This window comes from Protopterus annectens, chromosome 3.part0, assembly GCF_019279795.1.
Source record: "Protopterus annectens isolate FY-2018-M chromosome 3.part0, PAN1.0, whole genome shotgun sequence".
NCBI classification, from domain to species: Eukaryota; Metazoa; Chordata; order Ceratodontiformes; family Protopteridae; genus Protopterus; species Protopterus annectens.
The window spans coordinates 499,470,801-499,484,816 of record NC_056731.1 but is presented as its reverse complement, the minus strand read 5'-3'; the positions used below and the strand labels follow the sequence as shown (position 1 = coordinate 499,484,816).

Genomic DNA, 14,016 nt, shown 5'->3' with positions numbered 1-14,016 from the left:
TGTAGTGTTTTGAAGCATGTGCCATGGTGATGGGTGGGTGTGTGGGTTATTTGCATGTGTACTCCATACCCAGAGTGAGATAAGACCACATACAACTTGTTATGCATCTTTGTGGACTTTGCTGATGTGTCATGGGGCACAATTTCCATGAATCCCACTCTTAATGTGCTAGACTTAATAAATACCCAGTACTTTAAGTTTAGAGTCATTATGGAAGAGAAGTACAATATTCAGCATGAAGACACACAGCCAGACAATGAGCAGACAGACAAGAAAATAATGTCAGAAGAGCTGAATTGGGAAAATGTTCATAGGTCTGTAATGGGCTAATGGCCCTGGAGCCTCTTACAAGCCTAGCCCATAGGATTACCTTGGCATCATGCCACCAGACCTTAGTTACTAGTGCATCTGTCGAGTAGAGCCACTGGAGTGATCCCCGGGGTGAATTTTCTATTTCCCATCCACTCATCAATATTTCTCTTGAATAGGGCCAGTGAGGTGCTCTCCTTGACATGTATGGGAAGTCTATTCCATAGCATGGACAGTCTCTGGGTTATGACCCTGTCCCTCCAGCATTTTCTGTTGATTGTGGTAATGAAATTGAGGTCTCTGGATTGTGTGGTGCAGAGGGATTGGGATGTCTTTAGATGTAGCATTTCTAACAGAGTTGGGTCAGACATGGCTTTGTAAGTCAAGCAGTGATTGCCTCTAAGTAGGTGATATGAGACAGAGAATAGTTGGAGTTTTTTGAGTATGTCCATATAGGACAAGGGTTTAAGGCCTAGGATCCTCTTTGGGAGGTACTTTTGTGGCCTCTCCAGTTGTTGCAGGTGTCTAGTGAGGTACATGCCAAATGGGGCATTGTACTTGATGATTGGCCTAATGAGGGAAGACTAGAGGGAGACAATAACCTCTTTCTTCTTGGAAGCAAAACCCTTAGTAATGAGATGTGCCACATAGAATGACTTTCTGACCACAGTGGCAATGTAATGGTCAAAAGAGAGGTTGCTGTCAACCTGTGTTCCTAGAGCTCTTATAACACATTCTGTGTTCAGTGGACTACCATCAATGTGGTAATTCAAGGGTACTGGGTTTTTCCCAAGGGGGATGACAACACATTTTTTGGCATTGAGCTTAAAGCCATGGTTCCGACACCAGTTGTTGGTCTCATTGAGGCCTTTCTGTAGGATGTCAACAGCACCTGGGGAGTTAATAATAGCTCCCAAATTGAAATTGACTGTGAACTTTGTCAGCCAGAGTCCCTTTGTGTTGGCTTGGACTTTGGAGAAGTAGATACCAAACAGCAGACGACCTCTGCTACTTCTCCATTAACTGATCATGTTTACGTATGCAGTAAAACAAAACAAATGTCCTTTCATGTTGAAGGATAGTACTATAATGCCAAATTGCAAAGGAATGGAAAACAGGACTATGCTAAAAACTACAGACCAAACATTTAAATATCATTATTGGATATTCAAGAAAGGAATCCACAAATGTAATGCTAGAAAATGGATGCAGTTAAGAAAGAAACAAGGAAAAAATATGGAGTCAACACAGATAAAATTTATATATATATATATATATATATATATATATATATATATATATATATATATATACATATATATATATATAATTCTTACACATCTGGAAGCCAATCAAAATGCAGGGACATCATTTTTGGATTTTATAAAAACATTTAAAAGTTTTAGCGCTAAAATGTTTTGTAATCCCTTTGTTGTACGGCTTCTCAATAGAACTGTAGGAATAGCTCAATGACTGTGTCACTGACAGAGCTGACTAGAAACATAATGTAAGATGACATCAGTACACTGCCAGTAAGGACTGATTTAAGATCTAGAAACATAATGTAAGATGACATGGGTATACTACCAGTAAGGACTGATTTAAGATCTAGAAACAATGTAAGATGACATAGGTATGCTGCCAGTAAGGACTGATTTAAGATCTAGAAACATAATGTAAGATGACATAGGTATACTGCCAGTAAGGACTGATTTAAGATCAAGAGTGGGTTTTGATTAGTTCATATTTCTGTCTTCATAGGTTCATAGGTAGGTACTAGGCTATCTGCCCTAGAGTATTTATAAGCCTAGCCAGAATGTGTTGGCTTTCGCCTCCGTTTTAGATTAGATTCCTGAGCCTCTGTCCAGCAGGGTCATAGAAGTGATCCCAGGAGTAAATTTACGATTTCCCATCCACTCATCAAGATTTCTTTTGAAGAGGGTCAGTGAGGGGCTCTGTCTAACATGGATTGGGATTCTATTCCAGAGCAAGGGAAGCCTCTAGGATATGAATCTATCCCTCCAGCATGTCCTATTTATTGTTGTGCTGAAGTTTAAATCCCTGGAGCATGTAGCTCTAAGGGATTTGGATTTCCTGAGGTGGAGCATGTCCATTAATTCTGGGTTAGACATGGCCTTATACGTCAGGCAGAGATCGCCTCTGAGTAGGCGGTAAGCAACCGAGTAGAGCTGGAGTTTCTTTAGTCGAGTTGCATAGGGCTTCTGTTTAAGGCCCACGATCCACTTGGTGACGTACATTTGGGGTCTCTCTAGCTGTTGCAGGTGTCGGGTAAGGTACATCCCAAATGGTGCAATGTACTCAATTATGGGCCTGATGAGTGATGAGTAGAGGGGCACAATGACCTCTCAATCTAGATGTGAACCCTTTTGTGATTAGGTGGGCTATATAGAAGGTTTTTCTAACCACTTTGGCAATGTGATTATCAAAGGAGAGGTTACTATCTACTTGGGTCCCCAGATCCCTAATTACATCTTCCGTACTTAGTGGATTACCACCTATGTGGTAGTTTGTGGGCACTTTGTTTTTCCCAAAGGGGATGACTATGCACTTTTTGGCATTTAGCTTGAGGCCATGGTTCTGACACCAGGTATCCGTCTCCGTAAGACTCTTCTGGAGGATGCTTGTGTCAGCTGGAGAGTCGATTATGGCTCCCAGTTTGAAATCATCTGCAAACTTGGTCAGCCACAATCCTCCTGTGCTTGCCTGTACCTCAGAGAGGTATATACTGAACAAGAGGGGTCCCAGGACTGAGCCCTGTGGGACGCCACTTGTAACCAGTTTGGAGTCAGACATGGCACCCACAACTCTGACCATGTGGGTACTATCCCTGAGCCAGTTTGCAACCCATCTTGTGACATAGGGGTTGATATTCAAGCTGGTAAGCTTATTTATAATGCCAGAGTGGGGTATTGTGTCGAAGGCCTTTGCGAGGTCCAGGTAGGCTGGGTGGACTACTTTTCCCTCATCTATGGCCAACTGTTTCAAAGAAGTCAGCTAGGTTTAAGAGGCAATATCTGCCTTTAACAAAGCCAAATTGGGTAGGGTCCAGTGTCTGGAGGTTCCCAATGTCTTTGTTTATGAGATCCATGATGATGCGCTCCATAGCTTTGCAGACCAGGCTAGACAGGCTTATAGGACGATAGTTCCCAGGATCTGTTGTCGCACCACTTTTGTGGAGTGGGAAAACTGTTGCTGTACGCCATTCTTTGGGTACATATCCTGTAGTAAGGCTGAGTTTGAACAATGACTTTATGTGAGGGTTCAGTTCTTTTTGTAGCTCATGTAAGACGCAGCCTGGGACACCATCCAGTCCCACTGATGCTGTGTTTTTTGCTTTGGAGATGGCTGCTTTCACCTGTGTGTCTGTGATGTTTGGGAGACTACATTCTTCTGGGATAGACACTGGCCCTTTTTAGGGGGGAAGGGGGGTAAAGTTTGCACTGAACCTGTCCGCCAAGATGTTGGCAATGTCAGTAGGTTCAGTGTATTTTTTGCCATTTTGCACCAGCTCAGAGCAGATCTGAGAGTTGCCACCCAAATTCTTGACATAGCTAAAGAATGCCTTGTGATTATCTTTAGAGTCTTTGGCGATTTGTCTTTCGAAGATGGCCTTTGATGATTTTATGAGGGATCGTAGTTTCTTGCTAATACTGGTCAGGGATGCCTTCCCTTTTTGGGATTTTGCTCTATCAATGAGGAAAGAGTCGGTATGCAGAATTTATCTACAGCCTTGCTTGTTGAAAATGATAGTCCTTATCACAATGAACTTCATAGTAAGCATGTGTGTTTAAATAAAGCCAAAATAAATCTAATAGCCATTAAACACAATAATCTGAATAACATATTGTGTACGAGGCTATTGCTTTAATTTTAGAATGTGGATAACTAGTTGTAAAACAATTAATTACATTCATTAATAACTTAGAGCCACACTTACTTGATAATTTCTACAGAAAGAATGTTGAATAGCAATCAAAATAAAATGTGTCACAAACAGTTATAACACGGCTATATAATGACACCTAGAGTGCATTCATTTTCAAGCAGGTGTTATCTAGAGGGACGGTTTTGGAAGTAAGAGGCATACTATTTAATTACTTGAACCAATCACAAGGTCTGAGGTAGGTGGGACCAGGGGATCACACTACACCAAGATTCGGTAAGACAACCATTTAGTTTCAGCCATAGTCCATTGAAGATTGTTTTCTAGATTTGATGGACAGAGCTTTGATGGTTTTGTTTTTTTTTTCACTGACATACAGACCAACAAACTGAGAAAATAAATGGAACTAACAACCCCCCCCACACACACACACACATATAGCATAAAAGTAATCATTTCCCAGACACTTTTTTTCTCTCTTGTATTCAGATTTGAATGGACAGTTATGGGATAACCTAGAAGTAAACTGTGAGCAGTTGGAGTAATAATAATGAGTAAATCAGGTAAAATATTTCCAATGCAAATCTAAAAGGGTGCTTCCTGAAATGGAATGCGTTTTCTATGTACAACTGTGGTACTGATGTGTATAAAAGGTTCTGATCAGAACAGTACAGAAAATTAAGACTCGTAGAAGAATCTTATGTTAAATCTGAGGCACAGAGTATAAAATGAATAACTAAATTAGTGATCAGTGTGTGTGTGTGTGTGTGTGTGTGTGTATGAGGGTCTACTTCACAAAAGCGAAAACCCATACGACCGACTTTCAAAATTCTGAGCCCACAATACCGAAAATTCACATGTACAAAGATTCACTTGAACGACTCCCACATACCTGACAAGTAACAGTTAAACTGAATAGATCTGTTAATGTCCTGTGTAGGGGCTTGCACTGTTAAGCTGTTGTACCTCGTACTGAAGTAGACATGGCTGACTTGCCACAGGAAGTACCTGGAGTGATTGGACAGATGTATAAAACCATAACATCCCAGAAACCCAAGGAAGTACTTGTTATTGATGGCTATTTGTACCATCTGGAACATCATAGGGATTCAAGAAGATACTGGGGCTGTAAGTATAAGTGCTCCCAAAAGTGTAAGGGGTGAGCTGTAATGATGTTGCTCCCTACTGGTGATAGGCTAGAGAGGTCTGTAGCACACCATCATGCAGGCGATCCAGGAGACATGGAAAAGTACACTGTTTGCCATCAATTGAAAGTTAGAACACAGCCGTGATACGCCATGTTTACTAGTGCAGGATGCAGTAGCAACTACTTCCCTAGACACAATACATAGCCTACCCAATAGGAAAGCCCTGTTACAACAGATAGGTTGTGTGTGGCGGAAAATATGTATGACCGACAGTAATGAAGTAGTCACACTACATAACATTGATTTTGACATGTTTCCATTGAAGACAGGGTGTTTCATAAGCAAGCATGACCCTGCTACAGATAACACAGTGCTCCTATTCACTACATTTAATAACCTATATGATGTGAGCTGGGCAAGCATATGGTTACTGGATGGAACGTTCTTCAGTAAAGGAGTTACCTGCCATCAATTATATAGCTTACATGGCCTAGTGAAGTATGGTACATCAAAGCAGTGCCACTAGTATATTGGTTAATGTCTAAGAAATCCCTTAAGGCCTATAAATGCATGTGGCACTGCTTATTTCACCTGTTAACTGAACATGGCTTTGACGTTGATGTTAAGTACGTTCTATGTGATTTTGAAATTGCCGCAGTTAAGAGCATTCGGCTTAATGTTCCTGGTGCGCAGTCTAAGGGACGCCTCTTCCATTTTGGGCAGAACCTTTGGAGGAAGGTACAGGCGTTGGGACTGGCGTCCCTGTATAACAGGGACCCTTCGTTTCAGTTAGCTGTGAAATGTTTAGCAGCTCTTGCTTTCCTAAAAGAATGTGAAGTACACAACACGCTTCAGGCTCTCAAAGAAACATTCCCTGTAGAGGGTAAGGAGTTATTAAAACACTTCTCACACTGGTACATCTGTATCAAATTGAGGAAGTTTAATACGCAGACATCCTCATCTGTCAGGTTCCCACCACTATTCCCCGTAGCATTCTGGAATGTGTACAAGTTGAACCAGCTGTTTCTCCCTCATACACAGAACTCAGTTGAAGCCTGGCATAGGCAGTTAAAGTGTTTGTTAGGTACTAGAAGTACCAATTTGACTGTACTCATGGCAGCTTTGGTGAAAGAGCAGAATGGTGTTGACGTACGCAGAGTCTGGATGTCGGTTGGATGTCCACCTGCCCCCAAGAAGAGGAAGCTACTTATGTGGCATGAGCAATTCCAATGGGTGTTGGATAATAAGGACTGCTACTCCGCTATTGAATTTGTCAAATCCATAGCAAAGCTGCTGAAAATGTAGCCGGTAGATGCTAGCCACACAGGACATTGATACTAGTGAGCAGTAGTCTATTGGTGGTGAATGAGATGTGAAGTGGACATTACCCTGCAAAGGTGTGGTGTGTGGAATTGATGTCGGTCTGTAATGTGTATGTGATTCACTCTTCACTTGGGTGGTGGAGGCAATAATGGAACAGTAGGTGATATGGTACGTCACTGTTTCTACAAGCTGTGGTAATAGTATGCTCATTTACGTGCAGACGCCTTCCAATTTGTCAACTGTTGTATACCAGACATTGTGATCGCAAAATACACTAATGTGCAGGATGTATCTGTACTGAGGAGTGCTGTAAATTCAGTAGAACTGTTCGCAATTACAAGCATGTTATATATTGTGCATGGCCTACCAGTATGCTGCCCCAGCTTGAGACTAGGGTGACTATTTGTCTGATACGCGGTAACAGTGCTTTGTGTGTGACAGGTTACATCTCATTAGGTACCTACTGCTCTTTGGAGGGACAGTGTTTTGTAAGTGCTTAGCTGCTGATAAAGTTTTTCTATCATGAATAATATTACTCATGTCTGAAGGAGTGCTGCAGTCTATGCTTAAAAGGGAAGTGATGTGTGTTTACATTACACTTGCATTATGTGGAAGAACTCTGTAGGTATGTTTGATACGCTCGCTGGGATCACAGCAATATGCTGCTGTCGAGACAGATTACAGCTGAGTGCTGAGACACTGACAAGGTATATCGGGCTAGGCAAACAGTATTGTGAACATGTACTGGTTGGATTTGTCATTATTGTGGATGTCGTTGTTTTCAGAGTCGGTGTTGTAGGACTTCGTGCATGTGAATTTTCGGTGTTGTGGGCTCTGGATTTTGAAAGTCGGTCTTATGGGTTTTCGCTTTTGTGAAGTAAACCCATATATGATAGATAGATAGATAGATAGATAGATATGCACACAGACACATATCTTTCTTTTTGCATGTATATTCCAATTTTATGAGAAATCTCTTGCATATATATCTAGTTTCAGTTTTTTTAGTTTATTTTAACTGTATTAATCATTGGATAAGTCCTGGAGATTGCATTATATGTCAATAAGACTTTCTCGGGTGCTTTTGATTGGAACATTAAGGCCTGTAATAGACAGCAAGAGGAAAGCATGGTTCTAGATTTGAAAATGTAGATTTCTAATTTCCACCTTAGAGCTTCAACAGGACATTTAAAGTCAATAGTGTTTCTATTTCAACTATATTCTAATTGCTGAATATTTAAATGCTGCAGGTACCACAGCAGCATTAAAACCCTAAGGCAATTATTTTGATTGCTAGAAATAGATATGGGGCAATAATTAGGAAAACTCTCTTTTCAAGTAGAGGCAATTTTGAAAATATTCACAGCATTTTTATCAGTGGTTCAAGTTATTTCCCAGTAGATTCCCTGCTTTGGTCACCCTTGAAATCTGGAACCAGGGTCATCATCACATGATCCTTTGAAACATCATACTGCCATCTTTAGCGTCTTCTTTACTTACTGCAATACTTGAACAGACTGGTCACTGCATCTCATAGTTATGCCAAATGCTGTGAATCCCTAGATTAGTTATCATTTTCTACAGATCTTTGAATAAAGCACAAAAACAAGGGTAGCCTCAGGAAGACCTTTTCAACATTTAATTACATTTCGCTGGAAAACCAGGTGAAATGCATAGCTTGCTACATTTTTGTCATTTACCATTTAGATATCTGCAGTGTCTGTAGTGTGAGTGGAAGTACTGTTTCAGACACACAGAATGCCGTTTCACTAATGTCATTCCTGTGAGAGAGCAGATTGCTGAATGTTGCTATTAGCTAATCATTGCAGTGTCTCTGTAGTTTTGTGGCACAGTTCACCCAGCAAATCATGTCTCTAGCACTGACTACATACAGCTATACTCAATACTATATTTTTATCAAATGTTTCTTCACTAAAGTGTATATCAATGTGATGTTTCATTTTATGGAATCTGTCTTCTTCTAATGTGATATGCTAACACCCAGAGAGTAGATTTTGTTAAACAATGAAGACTACAGCTTTTATTTCTCTTCGGTTTCTGTTGGATGGTCTGTAGTTTTATACAGTGAACTGGTCTGCAGCACTCGTGTAACCTTTTCAACATCAGTATGCTAAGGTCTTGTAACTCTTAAAATAACTATATGTTTTTTTAACTCAAAGTTATTCTTTTGTTTTGAAAACTAGCCTGATCATACTTATTAAATTTTTGAATTTATGTGATGTGCCAAGTAGTTTTGTTTCATGAAGCTACATATTAAGTCCAGTATCTGTTTTCCTGTATAGAGAAACCTTATTAATGTAGTGAATGGATTTGCATTATGGCAGGGTTGATTTCTCAATCTGTCTTTTAAGGGTCACATACTAAGAGTGTATGGACCTTTTTTCCCTCTCTTGGCCAGTACAATACTTCATGGTTTATTTTATACACTGTTAACTGCAGTAGTCTGATTTTTGCTTGCTACTGGCTATTCTGCACACTGACGTTTCATCTGCCTTCTGTAACACTGCTGTCTACACCTCTGAATACAGCAGCATTCATTTCAGTACTGAATAGATCCATTTGGATTTGATGCAGGGACTTTGTATTACCTGATGCTTCCCCGTGACAGATGCATTTCTACAGAAACATATTGATATCAAGTTTGCTGCACAGTGCAAATATCCTGCATCTTAAATTATATTTTATGCTACTCATTACCTCACTTGTATAGGGGGTCCACCCTTCCCCTCCTCACCCATCTCTTTTGAGTGTTGTCTGCCATATTTATTCAGTTTATCTTCCATTCCTCAACAGACCACAAATGATTCATTCTGTTACCCACTCTACAGTAATTACAATGCCTGTAATTAACAAGCTGCTTTACATTTACACATATTTAAGTCTACTCCTTGCTTTTTTCTCCTTATTCCTTCCTTGCTTTATTTCTGAGCACAGACACAATCCATCTTTCTTATTCCACTTAAATTGCCTCTGCAGATACTTGCTGTCTCAAGAAGCTTCACATGCCATATTATTTCTCTTTCCTTTCCTAAGTATTCATTTACTAATTCAATCTCTGACACTCATGTTTTTCAATTCAAACGTAAGGATGGCCTGGATCCTATCCAACAAGCAGTGGGTACAAGACAGACAAACTAATTCTGGATGGCATGCCAGTTTATCTTAGGGTGTGGGCCTGCACCCTCACATACATACCTTCATGCGCACGCGTGTGCACACACACACACACACACACACACACACACACACACACACACACACACACACACAAACACACACACAAGCACTTTGGAGGAAAACTAATTAATCTATGGCATGAATTCTGGATGTAGGAAGTTCATGCTCAAACCCTGCACCTTGTGTCTTGTAAGGCAAATATCTTAACTATTATGGCAGCCTACCACAGCACAGCACCCTTCAGACCCTGTGCAGATATAGGGCAGGCATAGGGACTCTACACAGAAGGAACCCACGAGACATGAACTGTGGAATGAAATGTCATGAAAAAGCAGCACTAAGCACTGCATTGCTTGACAAGCTCTAACGGACTTCTTAAGATGCTCACAGTTTCACTTATAGCAACTTTTATTTTACTATTTCATTTTAACAAACACTTTTTCTCCAAGTATTTGTTTTTCTTTGATATTCATTTCTATTTCTGGTTCATCTGTTGCCAAACTGTTTCTGTTACCCCTTGGGCCTCTCATTTCTTTGTCATAGTCTGCACACACATTTTTATCTACTGTTCTGCAATTGATATTGCTAATGCACCACTGCCTGCATCTACCGTTGGATAACTTCTCTATTCTCATGCATTTCTTTCTTGCTGTTGGTATGCATTGCTTCATTTCATATGTGCCACCATGACCCCTGAAGCCTCATCTAGTCTTACTTTCACTGAAACATTCTGTCCATATGTTGTATACCTTGATTTCAAACCCCATCACTGACACAGAATACATACCAAAGTTTGCAGATATTCCCACAAGATGTATCTACACATTACTTAAAACACTTTTGTTGGTTCAACAACATTGGCCTACACAACAGCTATTAAAGGCTTAGAATAAAGTTTTTTGGTGACTAAAGAAAGGGAAAAGACAGATGTTTTACAATTAAAAATGACTTCAGCCTCTCCATGAACTTACACATGTTGTGGAAAGATCTGTCACCACTGTTCTAAAATGCTCACTGAATACTACAACAACCGACCTTTGAACAAGCATTAATGTCTACACTGCAAAAAAAGAAATACATTTTCTAAAGGTATCTTCCCAGTGAATTCTAAATATTTCTGTATGTCTTCTCAATTCCATATCACAGTATTTTGACTAAAGTGATTTATATAATTACCGGGAACACACCCTAGGTCTTCCAGCAAGCTAAACCACTATCAATGGAGAGACCAAGCCCACATTTATAGATGAATGGCTAATCAGGTCAATTAAGGAGTCACACATAAGTTACAACAGGTCAGCTAAGGTTAATCATCTGTGAACTGAGGGAGTGGAGCTAGGAACTAAACATTCTATTTAAGGGGTAAAATAAAACATTTCAGAGCTTTACTGGAAAGGCTCACCCAGATTCTGCTACAGCTTGCTATTAGGGAAAGGTTAGTTTGCTTTTTATTTGTTGTGTTTTGTATTACTTTATTGCCTTTTTCTATTTTGTATACTGTGATTTGTTTTCTTTATACTGTGTTTTACTTGTATTCTGCTTTTAACTACATACTAAAACTTGAAAAGAGACCACAGCTCTGTCTCTTGTGAGTCAGACATAAATTTTTCTCACCCTCCCACCTGGTTAGTGTTGTGTTCTTAAACACCACACTGCCTTTCTAGTTGCCTGCCCCTTATGTTAATTTGACCATATCATATCCTCTCTGCTTTTACTGGCTGGTGTGAGTAAACGCAAAATTATCATTTTGTGAAATCACTCCCCTTCAACTATTTAAATTTATTGGCCATCCTGCTGTATTCCATAGTACCAGAATATAAAAGTGACCACCCCCTTTCAATCTGTCTTGCTGTTTTAAAAATAGTGACTCTCCACTAAAACTTAACTTTTAGACAGGTAAAACTTAAGTTACCTACTTTCACATCTAATTCCTCTAGCGAATACTGAAGTGTTTAGGATAAACCATTGTTTTTCATCTTACCTTTAAGCATCTACTGCAGGACCACCATTAATTGTAGAGCCCACATTCTGCCTTTCAGTAGTCATCTTGGGATTAGTGCTTCTGTTTTCTCCTGTTGAGAGAAGGAGTGCAGTTACATTATTTCCTGGAGACTGCTGATCACCATAAAGCTTAATAACTATTTTATAGGTGACAGCTTCAAATCTGTGCTTATATTCTGATCTTGGTGAGAGTAGGAGCAGAGTGCATTGACTCCTGACTCTTTTTGATTGGAGAGTGAGTGTCTGTGCTTAACATACCTGATTAGTTTCAGCACTCAAAACTGTTTCCTTGTGCTCAGCACTTGCTCAGAACTCATTGTAAGCACTAAATAAACTAGAATTACTACAATACTCAACTTTCTTCACTTATCAAGAGGAAAACAGTTCTTACTACTTAAATTAATAAGCACCTATCCATTCATGTCCATGGGTCAGCTCCCGGTGTTTTCTCCTGTCCACCTGATGAATCTGGACATCTTGAGGCAATGTAGCAATTGCCTCGTGTACACCAACAACCCTCTCCTCCTACCACCTAGTACTACAACCTGTGAGAGATGCAATTATATAGCCAAACTGGAAGCCAAGCTCTTTCCAGCCAAGACTGGACTAGACAGTCAAGAGGAGAAGGTTAACACCTGCACCACACCACACTCAACACATAAGTCCTTAAAAATCCAAACTACCAAAACCTACATACAGAAACACAAAGCACACACCCACATTCACAGAGGCTCTCAACAGAAATCCGTCCAAACAACAGAGACCTCCCAAGCTAAACCTCAAACAATCAACACCCCCCAACACTACCCAAATGACACATAGCCCACAAAATCAGTGTGCCACTCAAACTCAGACCATAAGGCAAAACAACTTACCCAACACATTAGTCATAGGTGACTCTACAGTCAGGCACACTGATGTCCCACTCACCAGGCTAAACAAGGAAAAGGTTACTGTCAGCTGCCTGTCGGATGCCAGGATCCACCACAAAATGCACACACTCAGGTCACTCCACAAGTACAAATATGACTCTCTCATTGTCCATGTTGGTGTGAATGACCTGAGATGTACCTCCCTGGACTACATGAAAACAGACATGGAGCAGCTCTCGGATCTTGTAGTCCAGGCAGGTATAACCCTATCCCTGAGTAGCATCCTGCCATCGCCCAGAATGATACCACAGTACAAGGGCAAAATGATTGACTTCAACAATTGGCTAAGCTTCTGGTGTCATTCTAAGGGGATCCAGTATCTGTCTGCCTGGGACGACATAGCTGACAGACCACAATGTTTTGCCAGAGATGGCCTGCACCTGTCACCCCTGGGATTCTGGATACTGGCTAATGCTCTTGTCACCCCTATAGTGCCTTTCTTAGGCAAAGTTCAAATGCTAAATTCACTACTGTAACAGGTACAAGCAAGCAAACTCTGAGGGTAATGCTAGAAGTCTAAACCTCAAAATGCACTCACTCAAGACACTCCTTAAAATGGAAAACATCAACATCTGTGCAGTGACAGAGACCTGGTTCAAGGCTCCAGAGAGCACATCTGCATTACCAAGCTATAATTCATACCACACCTTTCGGCCACCTAACCTGGACCAAAACACTAAAGGTGGAGGCATCTCCATATTCATTAAGGATATCCACACCTCCAGGCTAGTTGCTCAACATAATACATCTGAAATTATCCAAGTGCAACTAACACTGGGCAAAACTGCAATCCAGGTTGTAGCTTGTTACAGATCCCCCACCATGCCCCAGGATTACCACTCTTCATTTCTTAAGTTACTGGGAAATATTAAGGTACAACTAATACCTTAATTATGGGTGATTTCAACTACCCCACCATCAACTGGGAAAGCTACTCATGTACCAACTCATTCACTCAATGTTTTCTGGAATTCATAAATTCCAACACCTTGGATCAGCTTGTCCACACCCCCACCAGGGGCAGCAATATCCTGGCCCTGGTCATTACCAATATGGGTAACTGGTGTTCCACGCCAGAGATCAACTCCTCGCTGGTCAGATCCGACCACAAGCTAATCACCCTACACATCCAAATCTCACCCCCCATTAAGGAAATCACTGTCAAAAACTACTCCAAAGCCAACTTCATGCTTCTTAAGAC

The 14,016-nt window shown here is 40.6% G+C and overlaps 1 protein-coding gene across 2 annotated transcripts in view; it reads right to left on the bottom strand.

Moving 5' to 3' along the window:
* CTNND2 (catenin delta 2) overlaps positions 1 to 11,954 on the bottom strand; it is a 6,416,678-nt gene extending 6,404,724 nt beyond the window's left edge. For both annotated transcript variants that reach the window (XM_044064921.1, XM_044064922.1), the window contains exon 1: positions 11,864 to 11,954. The gene's annotated coding sequence lies outside the window, so the exon portion shown is untranslated. The remainder of the gene's footprint in view (positions 1 to 11,863) is intronic.
* Positions 11,955 to 14,016: the final 2,062 nt, after the last annotated feature.